Genomic DNA, 15,927 nt, shown 5'->3' on the forward strand with positions numbered 1-15,927 from the left:
TTGGTCTATTTGATTAAAGCAAGTAATTTTCTAAACAAGAGAAATGCAGCATATCTAATCTAGCTGGACTGCAGTAAAGTAAATGATACAGTGCTACCTTGGAAACTGGCTGAACTGAAGAAAAGGATAGTACATAAAATTAAGTAGCAAGGAGGGTGAACGGTGGTAAGGCTAATGAGAAGGGAGATGACTTTGAAAGAAGACTACCAACGAACAAAAGTTACTAATGGAGTTCCTTCAGGATCCGTTTTGGGCTCAGTTTTATTTTGGTGTTTTTTAAATGGATTTAGCACCAAACCCCAGATTGGGATGGTAAAACTTGCTTAGATCAAAGTTGGGAGCTATCAGAAAGTGAACAGCTTGCAATTTCTGATGACAGTTCTATTGATTTGACTGGGATCCTTCAGTTCTATTGATTTGACTTCATCCTATGACGAAAGGGGTTTACTAGCTGAAACAGAGCTTGTTATTTTTATTGCTATAGCACCAGGAGACTTAGCCACACTTCTGTGGCATTGTGGTGGATCAGAGGTGGAAATCAATCTGTAAACACTAAAGGGGATATGAGGACCTGCAAAGCCTTGTGCAGTACAGACCAGCAGATGCTGTTTGGTACAAGTTACAAAGAGAGCTAGTGAAGGGCTGTGAAGAGAATCATAAGTTCAATACGCCAGGCTAGGAAGGGGGGGATATTTTTGCAGCATTTTGGTTGGGTATGAGCAGGGCATGCCAGAGTCTGTCAAGGCGCAAGAAAAAGGTGTTACAACAATCAAGGAACAAGATAGGAAACAAAAAGTGTAAGAAATCATATGTGTCACCACCTTCAGTCCCTCTCAGTCACAAGAAAAAAGTTCCTTAATCACCAGCGTCACTTGGTCCAGGAATGCAAAGAACTCCCAGTCAACACCTTCCACCTTCACACACACACACACACACACACACATGCACACTGTAAATACTGGTGCATACTGTAAATCACAAAACACCCCTTCCCCCAGCTTCTAGTTTCACAGCTGAGAGTTTTACCTGTGGAGAAGGACTTGGATGTAGCCTGTGAGCTGAGAGTGAGGGAATGAAACTGTTTCTTCTCCAAATTCCATTGGAATTTGTCAGGGTACCACTGTAGATGAGCAGGCAAACTGGAGCTGGAAGGACTTTCTTTGATTTGAACAATTTAGTTCATCCTAAACCACAGTTTTAGCCAACTTAACATTCTTCCTATGCATTAATTTGGGGCTGAAATTGATTTGGATCTTGAGATATACAGAAACAAACAAACAAACAAAAAAAACGATCTCCCTTTCACCTGTAATTAATTCATTAATGATTTTAGGTTGGTGGTTTGTAGGGGTTTTTTTGAGATACTGAAGAGCCATAGATAGAGGGTGACTTGAACCAATATTTTGAAACTTAGGGTTTACCCTCACTGGAGAAATGCTTTATCTCTGAGGCTGAACTTTGGGAGGCTACTTGCCTGACCCTATTATTACTTACAAGGGGAAAAAAAACCTGACAGCTTTTGGTTCCCCCTGAATCCTAACTTTAAATAAATCATGAGAATTGCATTTGCTCTTGTTTGCTCAGAAAAAGTTATTATAGGATTTAATTCTTCCCCAATCCTACAGGAAGATGGTTTCCACTAACAAGGAGCAGGACAAAAGCCTGGCCAAGTGGAATGAACAAATCCTGGTATATACCTTGAGCTGGAAATTCAGGCTGAAAACCACCCAATGGGTACTTTACATTGAGTTCAGCTGAGTCAGAGGTGTCTCTTCAGATGGTAAAATGAATGTTTTATCCACTTATCCATAAATCAAGACTCTGACATGTTCCCAGGAGATGTCCCATGGCCCTTCTCAGGTGTCTTTGTCTCCAGCACACAGAAGTGTGACAAGGTGAGTCCTGCAACACTTTGTGTTGAGGGTCCTTCTGGGGTGAGGGTCCTTCTCCCATGGAGCATGACTTGTCAGGAATCAGCTGTAATCGGTGCAGGGGAAAAAACTCTGGTCCTGTCCTGCCAACGAGTGAGCTATGTGCAGGCTCAGCTACAGAAGAATGGGGTCCAGAAGGTGGTCAGCTGGAGTTTCGTGCTGTGCATATGAGATGTGATGAATCTGCTAAGTGTAACATGATTTATAGGATGTTAACAGTAAGACTGTGCTCAGCTATGGTTTATGACTGTATAGGTGTATGGTTTGTAGGTCTTGAATACTTTATTTCTGAGGATTTACTTTTTACCCGTTTTAAATATGCAAATCAAATTTCACTAAAAACCCCACCAAAATTCCCTGAAAATGAAAACTGAACCACCTGTTCTGCAAGACATGGAAAGTCCATTTGAATCCAGCCTATTGCTCAACTTTTTAATAAATGTAAAAGCCAAAAGGACAAAATATGTCACAGACACTGTGGTTTTCCCTAGAAAATTGTCTTAGCATTTCTCAGTATCCTCTGGCATGCCTGGATGTAGTCTTTTCTGTGCTTCGCCTGTAAGTGATATAATTTCACAGCTTGGAAAATGCTAAGTGACTTTGCCAGAAACAATGATCTTTCAAGAGCAGAAAGTACAAAAGTCTTTTTCATCTTTGGCACTTTCAGAGAGCACAAACCACATGAATTATACTAATAATTTCCAATAAAATCATGGCCTGCTTCCCCCCAAATAAACACAAGATTCTGAAGGAAGTCCGCTACACCCATTAAATACTAATGGGAAAAAGAAAATAATGAGAGAGAAGACGAATGAGAAAACTAGCTCAAGCATATTAGCAGGTGAAAGAACAACTTTATTAAGAATGGGACTAACCCAACACAGCAACAGGATGTTAGCTCTGGTTATTTTAAGAAGAGATTACACAGAAAAGGGTGGGATTGAGGGTGGTGGCTTCAGATAAAAATTGGCTGTAAATGAGTACAAAAAGCCTTGTGTTACCCCACCACCTCCCACAGCTTTGGCCAAGCACATTCCAAGGCATCTCTTTCGATTTATAATAAAATTATAAAAACACATAGAACACACTTCTCCTTGCCATTTCACTGTCCTAAATCTGGAGCCACTCCATTCTTGGCAGTCACTTCTCTCCTTGTTTTCAGCATTGCAGGAATAAGATTTGGCCAAGAAGACTTTAAAATCCACCACCTGATTCAAAGGTGACCTCCTGGCCCAGCTCTTGTTGCATTGGTTTCGTTTGATGTATCTCCTTTGATTCCTGGGTCCCTGAAATAGTACTGAATTCATCAATGCACAAGAGGATAAAAAAAATAATGAAATAAACCAGAAAGGATGAAACATGAGAGTATCACTCTGGCCAAAGCAGGAAAGAAGATCCTCCCACTGAAATGGAAATACCTGTTTGTAATTATCCTTCAATAATTTTATTTGCCAGCAGTTATTATTGCAAGGCTGAATAACTTGGAAAGGAGAAAGTCACTCCCTCAACCAAGCAAAGGAAAAGAGACAGATAAACAGATCATCAGGGTTCATTTGATTTATTCTGTATGTTGCGATAAGGTGCATTTTAAAATTGCTTTAGAGACTTGCCTTACTTGTCACTAACATGCATTAGTGAACATGCTGTTAATTACAAATGTAAGGGTGACTAAAACATCTAGGTGGAGCATCACTTTTCTCAAACACAACATAGGTCCTCAGATGGGACTGGGAGGTCCAGGGGTGCAATTCCACCTTCCAGCCCATAGATTCTCTGCTGCAGTGTAACTTCTCTGCAGCCAACATCGTGAAGCCTTCAGGACAGAGGCTTCTGCCATAGGTGGCAAATACTCATGCCGACTGAGCGGCACCTAGCATGACTGCTGCCAAAGTCTATCAAGAAAGGCATTTATGAGAAAGCATCTGCCAGCTTCCAGTAAGATTCAAGATTCAAGTGGGAACTGGAAGGGGTGACCTCACCCAAACTAAAGATACCACCAGCATTTTGGCTCTTTGAAAGGCACTGCCTCTTTGTTCCAATGCTTTCTTCCAACACATTTAGCTCAATGCTTTCTTCTGACACACTTAGATCTAATTTGGGAAAAGGAAAATCCAACCTGGCACACTGCTCTTGAAAAGCAGGAAAGCTCTGTTTTAGCCCCTGAGCATGGGAAATGGGTGCAGCTTCCAGACCCTCCCCTCCTGCTCTGATGTGTAAAACATCTCCGGGGCACACACTATACGCAACTTTGGAGGTTGTGGTGCTTTCTGCTGGAGAGCAGAACCTAGTTCCTTGCTCTGACACCACACAGTTGGCTGGTTTGTGCGTGCTCATGGAAGGCAAGGTATTCAGTCATTGCTGTAGCCATGAGAGTTTCCCACCCATGACGCTGAGAAAGCCCAGACTGAGGTGGTGCCTGGCTTTTGCAAAGCCAAAGCTTTTGCAAAGCCCATCCACCTCTGCAGTCTTTCCGTTGTCCCTGGTACACACGTTCTCTTACATCTTCACATCTGGCTAGGTAAATTCTGCAGGAAATGTCCAACTGCTTAGTCACAGTAGGTCTGCCCATCCCATTGCCTTTTCTGTCATGCTGTTGTGGTGAACAAGACACTGTTCATTTTACACTGAATTTCACACATCTACGTCACTTTTGTGCTCTTCCATTAAACAGGACCAGGGCATGTCCCTAATCACTGTTCCGTGAGCAGCTGTACTGACTGCTTTTATATTACGCTATTAAGCCTGCCCAAAACAGAAAATGCTTGTGGAACAGAATGGTGAATGTCCACATTATTAAATCCTCTTACCCTCCAAAATAGGGTGGTTGTATGTATTCATACATACTGGTGGCCACAGGTTCGGGCTAACAGCTCTTGTGTCTAAGGATTATTTGTGACACTGTTAGCTGGCATGGATGAAAACTGTGCCACGGGCCTTTAAAAAAATATAGCATAAGGTTGATTAAGTTCCATGAATACTCCTTAGCTTTGTTTAACTTGCAAGTATAGACAGAGTCAATGTCACATTGTTTGTGTGGTCCCTGGCACAGTTTTGACCTTGGGCAACTAGCACCGTTTTTAACAATATATAGGCATGGTTTGGAGGATGGTGTGGGCCAGGGACCATTTCCAGTAGGTGGCTGGAATGCGGTCAGATCTTTCTAGATTATGATTCATCTGTTGCACTTAAGGCATCTTCCTCATGAGAGAAGGTTCAGGGAGGGCACTGAGGATGATTAAAAGCATGAAATGGCTTCCATGGAAAGGATGACTAAGTTGTCTCAGACTTCTCAGTCTGAAAAGGAAGATCTTGTTAAATATGTATTTGATAAAGACATATAAAAGCCTGCAAAACACAGAGATGGAGTCATCTGTGATCAGGGATCAATTGTTCACTGTCTTCTCCAGTGCAAGAAGAATAAAGCTAGCAAGTAGCAGGTTCAAAAGAAACAAAAAGGTGTAGTATTTGAAGATACACATAGTAAAGCAGTGGAATTTCATGTCATGGGAGGCTATAAATGCTAACATTTTGCATGAGGTCAGGGGAATGTGGAAAATTTAATGGAAAATGAAGGATATAATGGCTGCTACATACAAGGATACTAGTTCTGTCTCAGTCCAAGAGCGTGTTCAAAGAAGTGTTTCCATGTGTTTGCTTTGTTACAGTTTTGCCTCAGATCTGTTTGCACTGTTCTCAGGAACAGCACATTGGTCTAGATGGACTGTTGGTGTGGTCCAGGCAGCCATTCTTAAGATTTACGAGTTTTGCTCCACAAATGCCTGCTTTTGTGCATTGATTGTAAGAGAAGCTATTATGATGTGCTCATGTGGAGATATCAGTACCATAGTTGCCTAAGGTTAGGGAAGATGGAGCTCTTATATCTATGACTGCCACTGTATCCAGATGTCCCTCAGGGTTTTTAATATTCTCCCCAGCATTGTCTGGATGAACCCAAGCTGTACCCCAACAAAATACCGAAAGAAATGATAATATCACCTCTCAAATAAACAATAGCAGGTGGTATTGGAGCAACCAGTACTGGTATTTCATTCATGTAGCTTGTTTTATTTAACAGTGACCTTCTGTCAGAAATCTCAGCCTTAGTGCTAATGCCAGAAAAAGTCTGAGCTTCAGGAGTGAGCTCTAGAAAGGAGTTCTGGAATGGGACTAATTTTATCTCATTGAGGCTGTCTGTAATACAGGTATCAGCATCCAAGTTCACCTGCAGCCTTACTGTAGAGTTGGGGAGTAAACCAGGGATCCTCAGGGTGATATTCAGCAGATCTGCTTTAGGCTTCTTCTTGTCTATTGGCTACAAAGTCTGCTTGGGTTAACTAGCTTGGATGTGGACTATTCTACTTGCTCAGCTCTTGATGTTGCCACATCTTCTCCAAGAAACCTGAACTGCAGAATGAATAATCTTTCCCTTCCTTCCCATCTATTCCTTTCATATTGCACAGATTTCTTGTAACCCCAAAAACACACCATGAAAATGGCCACCTGGCACCTCCCACCACCAAGCTCTGAGCACACAGCTTCAGACCCTCCTCAGTTTTGTTTAGGTATTACCTTTGGAGCCCCATCAGCTGACAGGACTTCCTCTGTAAGTAGCCACGATGCCTACATACAGCTTGACTGTGAGACACCACCAGTCCATGCCACGTCTGCAACTTGTCCTTTGGCTGAACATTTGCAGCCATGAGGTCCAGGACAGAAGAGAACATTGAATATAGGCCACACTTGGGTTCCACAGATTAAAATTGAACTAGGACAGGCTGACCAGCTGCTTAATTAAAAAGCAACAAATGATTAAACGAATTATTTTTAAATATTGAATTTCTTGATTATAGCAAAAAGAAGAGAAAGCCCAGAACAATTGTTTGGTTGGCTTTTTTGCCTGTTAGTTTGTACCTGGTGGGTTTGGGTGCCTCATCTTGGCCTAAAAGAGGTGGATTTTTTTCCTCGACAATTTTAGAAGCCATTATGCAGCCACATATGTTAATAAGCACAGGATATGAACCAGGGTCTATGGCTGTGACGGGCAGAAGCAAACTGCAATACAACAGGTACAGCTGTTCGTCTCATGTGGGACAGCTGTTGAAGAAACATGGCAGCAAAACATTGTTTGAAGGCTTTCTGTGAATGCTTACCCCAAAATGTACTCCAGCCTTCCCGGTGGGTAACTGTTAATCAGCATGGTGTGGTTGTAATTGACATTATTTATTATTTATGCCTTTGCCTGCTTATTGACTGAAAGACTGTTCTACTGTTCTGCCTTGTTCTGGAAAAAACCCAAAAACAACTCCTTCAGCTTTTCATTAATGACTGTGTTTCCTGCCAGCCTTTTTTTCAGGATTCCCTCAAGTAGGTATATTTCTTTATGGTTAAATGTCAAAATAAGCACAGTACTCCAGTTGAGGTTTCAGCACTATTGATTACAACTTTGTGATTACTTTCTACATCCTACATATGTTTCCATTAAGATGCTCTACAAGAAAGATAGTTGTTTTGGGTTTTGGGTGTTGGGTTTTTTTATTTGCATTAGTACCGTTAGTACCATGATATAGTCTCATGTGACTTTTGGGATCCACTGTAATCTCCAGACCTTTTTCTAATAGGCTGCTCAACCAGCTGCTCTCCACTGCTTATTTGGTTTTCTTTCCTGAACTCTCTGTTCCTTTCTAGAATTCCACTTCATTTTGGACAGTTTCTTCAACATCCACGTTCATATGCTGTCCCAGCACACCTGAAACTCCTGCCACAGTGGTCTCACCACGGACCTTATGAGTGGTAATGGACATGGGATGAACCAAGCCTGGCACTGTGCCGGGCTGTTCCTCTTCCAGCACCCGCACCTCTTTTCAGCCGTTTGCCACGGGGTTTGCAGGCTGCCGTGGCAATTCCATCAGCAGCGTGATTCCACGGCCGGGGGCATGGCGCTTCACGGGAGGCAATGTCAAAAGCCCAATCCAAGTCCACCAGCGCCCACCTTTATCCCCTGCGTCCATTTCACCCCAGCATCGCCCGGCCAGCCGTGTCCTGCAGAAGCTCATCAGCTGTCACAGCACGGCAAGCGGGCACTTCAGTCCGACCCAGCCCCTCAGCTCTCATGCCCGTGCAGCCTGAGGGGAAAACACAGGCAGGTTTTCAGTCCAAGGTAAACTATTGATACAAACTGTTTGCCCGTGACCCGTCTCTGAGGGACAAGACTCTTCTTGCTCCGCTGAAGTCACCTCCTCCCCAACCCCCGGCCACTCATGGCCGTGCGCAGCCGGGCGGTTCTCCAGTTGCGTGCTTAAGGCTAGCCGTTCCCGAGCTCTGCTCCCCGGCTCCTACGGGGGATGCGCTAGCCCCGCGGCGGATGCGCTAGCCCCCCGGGGCTGCCGGCCTCCGCTCGGGCCGCCCCGCACAGCCCAGCCCAGCCCAGCCCAGCCCAGCCCAGCCCAGCCCAGCCCCGCGTGGCCGGAAGGGCGCCGGCGCGGGGCCCCGCCCGCCTCCCCGCTCTTCATTCATTGGCGCGGGGGGGCGGGGCCGGGGGCCCGCGCCGGAGGTGTAAAGCGGCGGCGGGTGCGCGGGGCTACCGTGGCCCTCCCGCCTGAGCCCGCCGGCGCCGGGCTGCCCCGCGGCGCGGGTGAGTGCGCGCAGGCGAGTGCGGGCGCGGGGCCGCCCGGCGGCGGGCCGGGGTCGGGTGGGTGGTGGCGGTGGCTGCTGCCGCCGCCGCCCCGCGCGGGGCGCCCGATTTGCATGGGGCGGCGCGGAGGCCCGGCCGGGCTCCCCTCCCGCCAAAACGGCCGCCTCCATTTTTCTGATGCAGGCGGCGCGGCCGCGGTCCCCGGCAGGTTCCTCCCTGAGCGCCGCGGGAGCCGTGTGCCGCCCCCTCCCCCGGCCTCGTGCTGGTGGGGCCGTACCCCTGCCCCCCTGCCGAGGGTGGGAACCCCGACACGCGGGGACAGCCCGCCCGCCCGGCGGGAAGGGCCTTTGCTTGGTGCGAGTACGGGACCTGCCATCATGAGCGGCCGGGCGCTGCCTTAGCGTGTGCCCCTGCGCCGGCGGGGGTGGGCACTGCCCCGCCAGCCACGCTCTGCCGCTTCTGGAGTGAGCAGCGAGCCAGGACGGAGTTGGGAAACTCATAACTGTATGCGTGTTTCTAGCTAACCCGTTCTCTCTGTTATCTTTGCTTTGCAATGCGAGCGGCGCCATAGAGAGCATGCTTTGCTGGGAGGTGAAGGCCCAGGTGTCAAGGAGAGACGCTGGGCTTTTTCCCCGACGGTCTTTTTGTGTCCAAGATAGCTCCTGAGCTGTTGCATTGTGCTTTGCTTTCTCTTTCAAACGGCAAAAGATGCAGAGAATTTACTGAAACAGCAGGTATAGCTCAGCGCTTCAGTGAGCCCCGTACCCAGCAAGCTGCTGGTGCCTGCTGTTGTGAACCTGTGACGGGGACTTGTTTCCATGTTGTCTGTCAGTATCGGGGAGGCAGCTGGCCTGACTAACAGATGGATTTCTTCTTTTCTGCATATGTATGTGCGAATGTTTGTGGCAGACAGGGCGGAGGGGAGGGGCACCCAGTAAAAACCTCAAGAGAGGTTTTATAAATAGCTAAGGCCAAACGGAAAGACTGGGACTGTGTAAAGAAATGCTGGTGAGTTGTGTTGTCAGCTGCCAGAAGCCTTAGTTTTGGAGCAGGGCATATGTAGTCTTTGTAGGTGCTGTACAGACTTCGGGTAAAAAGGCAGTTGCAGCTCTAAAGAGTTAACAGGCTGCAGATCCGGCCGAGGTGGTCATGGTGCTGCAGCTTTATGAATTAACTGACTCTCAGCTGAGTGGCTTCGCCACCTGTTTGTGGCACATGTGACCATTTACAGCCCTTAGCTTTGCATGTGAGCAACAACCTTGTGATGTCCAACATCAGGCAGACCAGTGGACAGACACCCTGCCTCCCTCAGCCCACCTCTGTGGGCTGCGCTAAGCCGTGGGCGCAAGTGGGGAAGATGTGATCATGCATATAGGTATCGCCTGGGACCCTCTGCAGTGGGACAGCTCTGCTGCCTCTTAAAGCTACTCACTCGGTGATGCTTGGCTGGCTCTGCAGCCTCCAAATCGGAGGCAAAGTCAATGAACACTTGGAGAGAACAGGCATCAACTTAGGTCAGGTACTCTGTAGACTGCTATTTCCTTCAGCAACTTAAGTCAACTTAAGGGGAGGGACTGTGTAATTGCACCAGCTGCATAGCTGCAAGTGCCAGCCCTGGCACAAAGGAGCAAGCTCATTGATTACTACAGTTCCCAAAAGTTATTTTCAGGTATTTCGAGTATGTTGCGTTTTGACCTTGACAGACTTCCACCGCGTGCATGCTTTAGGTAGTCAGATTAGCTTTGAAATAAACCCATTTCCTGAGCATGAGAACTATTGGGTGTTTAGTCCCCAATTTATGCCAGTTTGCTGGGATGTGTAAAGTTTAGAGCCTTGCTGCTTGTAGGCCTTGTGCTTATCAGTGAGATGTGTTCAGAAGGCACTCCTTGTTTTGGGTGGCCAGTAGTGGAAACTGAGGCCAGCTAGGCTTCTAATTCAAGCAGTTCAGTTGTGACTGGGTGAGACGTGATTGCACAATACACAGTATGCTCTTGACTTCACGTGGAGAGAGAGAGAGAGGTTTTGCTATACAGGAGCCGTTAGCTTAAAGAGCTACGAGTTCCCTCTTCTGTTTAATCTAACCAGTTATCAGAGTAACCAGCTCAGACTTGTGTTTTTGTTGAAACCTTTGTAATTCTCTCTTCCTTTCCACCCCCCCACCCCCTCTTTTTTTCTGTGTAGTCTACTGGCAGGTTTCAGGTAGGGCTCATCAGTGTATGGTGTTGTGACTGAGGTCTGTGTCTCTGCTTGAGGTTGTGTGACAGCACAAGTGAGGGTTGATGTGCGCCAGTCTAGCTGGCGTTGAGCACACTTGATGATCTGGTCTGTGGAAGAGAGAGGGCACAAAGGTGTGGTGGTGGTGGTTGTTTAGCCTCAGATGGGAAGGAAGACACTGAGAAATGTGGTTCAGGTGAAGGAGGGCAGGGCTCTCATTGCAATTCCTGCCTCTACTACTTGTTGTTCAACATTGATCTATCAAGTTCCTCAACCTGATCCACCATAACAGGTTAAGGAGACTTCAGTGGCCTTTCAGGAATGTCACTTCCAGTGATAGCCCGGCTTTCAGAGACTAGAAAACAAAGTGATTACTTCAGTTCTTTTCTCTTGGCCTGTATCTGATGCTAAAAGCATCATTGTGGAGCAGGGCAGGATGAACAGAGGGTGATCTTTGGCTACAGATGTGCCTGGTGGGTGCTGGCTTGATCCCGGTGAGGTTTGTTGACTGAGACCCTGCGGTGCCAAAAGGGAAATGGGGATGTGGCGGAGCCCCTTTGCCTCTCCTGGAGGATGAGCTAAGAAGTCCTGCTGACTTAACCAAGTATGCAGAGAAACTAGTGGCATTGACCAGCAGAATCAGGAGGCTGGGCAGTGTAGAGAACTAGTTCAATGGTTCTGGGCAGGGTTGGTTGTGGTCATCTCCAGTCAATACTGACCCAGAGTTAGTAACCCAGGGTGGATCTTCTCTGCTGTCTATGTCAATGTGTTTGATTGTCTCCTAGGTTTTTTCTGTTACCTGTTAGGTCCTCATCCTTTGTTACCCTAGGGCCAAAATCCTTGCAAATGTGTCACATGCTGAAGGTAGCGTTCATCGGGCCAAATGTAGTCCTCTACATGCAGGCTCAGTCCCAGCTCCTGTTATAGTCAGCCAGGGGAGGGTTGGACATTGCTGGGATGTGATTCATCTCAACCCAATATGCTAAAGCAGATGAGTTGTGACCCGAAAGCTGTTTTCCACTGACTATAAAAGGATGCATTGGGAGATTAGCTCAGATGTAAAAGTCTGCACTATAAATGTCTAAGTGTTTAACTCTATGAACTTGTGAGGTTCTGTGATTCCACAGTGACTTTGAGAAGAGTTGTGACTATTTGCACTACGGGTGGGTTTTTTGCTGTTTTTTGAGAACTCCATCCTTAATGCCTTTTTAGCAATGTCACTGGCTACTGAAACCTACAAAAAAAAAAAAGGGTGGGTGTAGAGGAAAAGGCATAGCTGAATCTATTGGTCAAACAAAACAAGGGGGCTATCACCTTCCCTATGGTAGGCCCACCAGCTGCAGCTTTCGTGACGAATGCCTGTGGTTCCTGGGTGGTTTGGGGGTGTCGGGGATCAGGAGCTGGGGCTTCCACTTTCCTGCTATGGTTTGTAGAAACCTAGGGACCCCACTTGACCTGGCAGCACTGGCTGGAGCTGCTTTCCATTGATAGTGGGTCAGCAGCTAATGCCCTTGCCAGGGTCCCTGACTCTGCAGGAGACCACCAAGGTGGTGGGTCATAAATCCCGTGAATGGTATCTGGTACAGAAGTACCTTGTTTCAGAGTTTCCAAAATAAAATACTGTGAAATCTTTAGTTCCAGGTACATTTGTTAGTTTCTGGGGTGCTTACCCCCCCTCAAAGTGAAAAACAGTTCAGAAAACATTATTTCACAGAGGTGCAGTTTTTATGTGCTCATGAGTTGCAGTAACTGCTATAGGAAAAAATCCTGCTATCAGCTTCTTTGCTGAGCAGGATCCCTCATTACATTTTCCTGTTAATCTTACCTGTTCCTTAGTGCCTCCCATGCTGTGTCTTGACCTCTTTTCTGAGGAATCCACGTGATTGCTGTATTTACTAAAATACTAATTTTATTGCTCTCTACTTAACGGTAGTATTTAGCTTCATATTTTCTTACACCTCTTTCTCCTGCCTTTTTCTGAGATGAGTAATAACTCGGGTTCCCTTTCACCAGACCTCCAGAGAAATAGCTCAGCTGTCTTTTCTGAGCTATACAGATTTTGCAGTTCACTTCTGCCTCATTATTTTCCACATCCTTGTTTTCTGTTTTTCCTGGTAGACCTTCCTGGCTCATTTGATTTTTAAATTACAGGAATGAAGATTTTACTTGGTATACTGTTTTTGAGGAGTTGCAGTTAATTACTATCCTTACTTACTGAGTGAGCTATGCTTTTCTCAAATGTTAGTGGCTATTTGACAGTCATGCACTTCTGAAAGTTTATTATGAGTCACTCTGGAGTTAAATATAAAATTGAACAATGAACTTTTTATTTAACTAGCGTTTGTCCCTGGTACTGATTTAGGCAGACTGTTAAAATCCCCCGTACCAGGTCATTTATTTATTCCTGGAACCTGTTCTATTAAATGGGAGGGTGTTCTCAAAACAAATAGTAGTGTGTGCTGTGACCCATATTATTCCTGGCCGTGTGTGAGCCTGACTGTCTTATGTTGCCAGGTATTTTAATAAAGGTGAGAAGAGCTGAGTTGTAGGGTAGATGCACATCATCTCCAGCTGCAGTTGTGCGTGCTGAGAAGTCTGCTGCTGGTGGCTGCTTGCTGGCATCCCAGTTGCAAAGGTAATTGCTGCTTCAGTTTTCTGGCTGATGAGAGCTCTTTGTCTTGAGAGAGCTTTCCTCTGACTTGTCTCAACCCATATGAGGCTGGGACAGGCTGCTTCAGTGGTAGGTTTTTGCTGACTCAAGTTAGCAGCTCAGTTATGTCTTTAAAGTTTCATCTAGCAAAGTAAATAGTATGCTGTGTCTCTAGAAAATATTTAACTTGAGTTAGCAGTGTTTTGAGTCATTTGGGATGCTGCACAGATTGCTCAGTGCACGGAGCAGAGAGGATGATGATGTCTGGGAGGCAGAAGGCAGTGGTGGTACCAAGCATCTGGGGACATTGACCTCAGCAGCTGGTGCACTTGGAGCCATAAGAAAACCAGCAGCTATGCTGATACAGTGCCTCTCTGTATGTCTGCAGTGGACCACGTTGATTCAGTGGTTTGATTAACCCAAAAGTGAGTTTGCTTTGACTGTGGGGTATTTGTGGGGTATGGTTAAGTGCCACTTTCCATTATAAAAGAAATACCCTACAAAATCACCTTTTAATTTTTGCTGAGATCAGGGCTGCTTCCAAGGATCTCCTTTCCCAGACTGCCTCTGCAGTAAGGTTGGAAGGTGTTGTGACTCTGTGTATAGCAGGCAAACAGAAGGCCCTTCTGTGACTGGTAATGCTAGTAGTAGTTTAATTCAGGGATGCTGATATGGGAGGTTTATTCACATGTGTACATGGCAGGAGTAAATTCACTGTAAAAGAAATCACTGTGATTTGACAAATGAACTGTTTCCTTAACCTGAAGGAGAGCTTGCTTTTGTTGAGTAAAAGATCCTTAAAATAAGCTAGTTGGGAAAACTGCATTGTTGAATTTGTAGAACTAGTTTATTTTGTTGAAATGACTCTCTTGCAAAGCAGTGTCAGCTAGCAATGTAAATAATGTGATGTACCTTTAGAAAATATTCCTGAGGGGGTTAGTTGGCTTAGGTAAGCAGAATATAGTCTTTCATCCTTGGGTTGCTGATTAAATTCCACTTGGTGTTGCACACAGTGTGACAGCTGTTTGATGACCCATATGAGATAATTCCCAAGCAAAGAATGATGCTGCATGCTGTGCTATTGTTGGTGGGCTTTCCTTCCAAGAAGTTCACAAAACACTATGACCTGTAACATGTGTTGTGAAGATTTTTATTTGTCTCACTTTGCAGTGACAGTCAGTGCATCAGATTGGTTTGTGTGCTTGTATCTTCTGAAAGCTGGGAGCAGGCGATTAAGAAAAATACAGCAAAATCAACTCTTTTTCGCGTTACCTAGAGCAGAAACAGAAGGTTTTTCACAAATTATTTGCAGTATCAATCATGTAGCTGCTAAAAGATAGTGATGATGAATGTATAATATAATTGTCACCACAGGAAAAAATGTGATGTAGTTGAGGACCTGACTAACTTGTCCAGCACTGTTTTAGCAACCCATTGAATAAAGACAGATGGGTGCTGTATAGAGAAGTAGTGATCAAAACAGGTATTTAAAAGTCTGTCTTTCAATCACTACCTGAATTTGCCTGATAACAGGTTTGAAGCGCAAGGGTGCCGTACTGTTACATATCTGCTCATGCTGACTACAGATGCATTAAGCAGGTCCTTTCTGCCTGTGCAGTCTGCTGGAAGAAAGGAGCAAAATGTTCTGGCACCCACAGCAGGACTGAAGTGTAACACCCAGAAGTCAGCAGCTGAATGATGGATTAATGTGGAGGTGCCACATCTTGGAGGAGAAAAACAATAGGTGTTTGTTGGGATTTTGGAAATGAGAACTTCTGTGAGACTAGAGTGGGAGTTTGGCCTCTAGCATCTTTTAAGTTCAGGAAAGGTACCAACACAAGCAGTACAGTGAAAAGCATAACAGTGAAGTAACTGGAGAAGAGCAGAAGCAAAATGTTTTTATGCTTTGCTCTGGAGGTGCTAGGATCAATGGTTGGTCACTCCTGAAATCCAAAGGTTTGTCCAGGAAACAGTCAGTCTCATTTTTGAGGAATGCAAGAGTAAGGATGAGTCATTGCTCTTGTGAGGCAAGTGGGTTTCTGAATTGCTAAAGCCCCAGATATCACTAGACTTGCATGTCTTGGATCTGTCTTCTGTGAACAGTTAATAGATAAAAATATTAAGGTGTTTTTGCTTCTGCTGGCTCTAGGTTTAGTCTGTTTTCTGTCTTGAGCTGTCTGGTGGAGTTTTCATAGAAGTCTGCTGGAGCCCTGCAGTAGCTGGGGAAGGCAGGTGTCTCTGGAGGGCCATTCCTCCTGTATCTCCTCCAAAGGGATAAATTTATACCTCGAGGTGCCTGTCTTTGCCTGTTGGTTACAGAGGGGAGTGAGATGATACCCCAAGCCCAAATGTCTGCTTTGGAGTTGGCAAAAGCTAGTCAAAATGAATCCTACCCCTCCTGATGTGTTTGGTATGTGAAAAAATACAAGGATGTCCCCCAAGGAAACTTGTGTAAGTGATGAAGCCACGCTGTTGTGCTTTGGCCGCTCCAGATAAAGCAT

At 45.7% G+C, this 15,927-nt stretch overlaps 1 protein-coding gene across 2 annotated transcripts in view; it reads left to right on the forward strand.

The window, feature by feature from the left end:
• The first annotated feature begins 8,464 nt into the window (after positions 1 to 8,464).
• Positions 8,465 to 15,927, forward strand: part of SLC7A1 (solute carrier family 7 member 1) — a 46,819-nt gene continuing 39,356 nt past the window's right edge. The window contains exon 1 of one of the 2 annotated variants that reach the window (XM_055801941.1): positions 8,465 to 8,562. The gene's annotated coding sequence lies outside the window, so the exon portion shown is untranslated. Of the gene's footprint in view, positions 8,563 to 8,746; positions 9,067 to 15,927 lie in introns of those variants that run through there. The other variant, XM_055801940.1, reaches the window with a different exon arrangement.

This window comes from Falco peregrinus, chromosome 4 (assembly GCF_023634155.1).
Source record: "Falco peregrinus isolate bFalPer1 chromosome 4, bFalPer1.pri, whole genome shotgun sequence".
Taxonomy (NCBI): domain Eukaryota; kingdom Metazoa; phylum Chordata; class Aves; order Falconiformes; family Falconidae; genus Falco; species Falco peregrinus.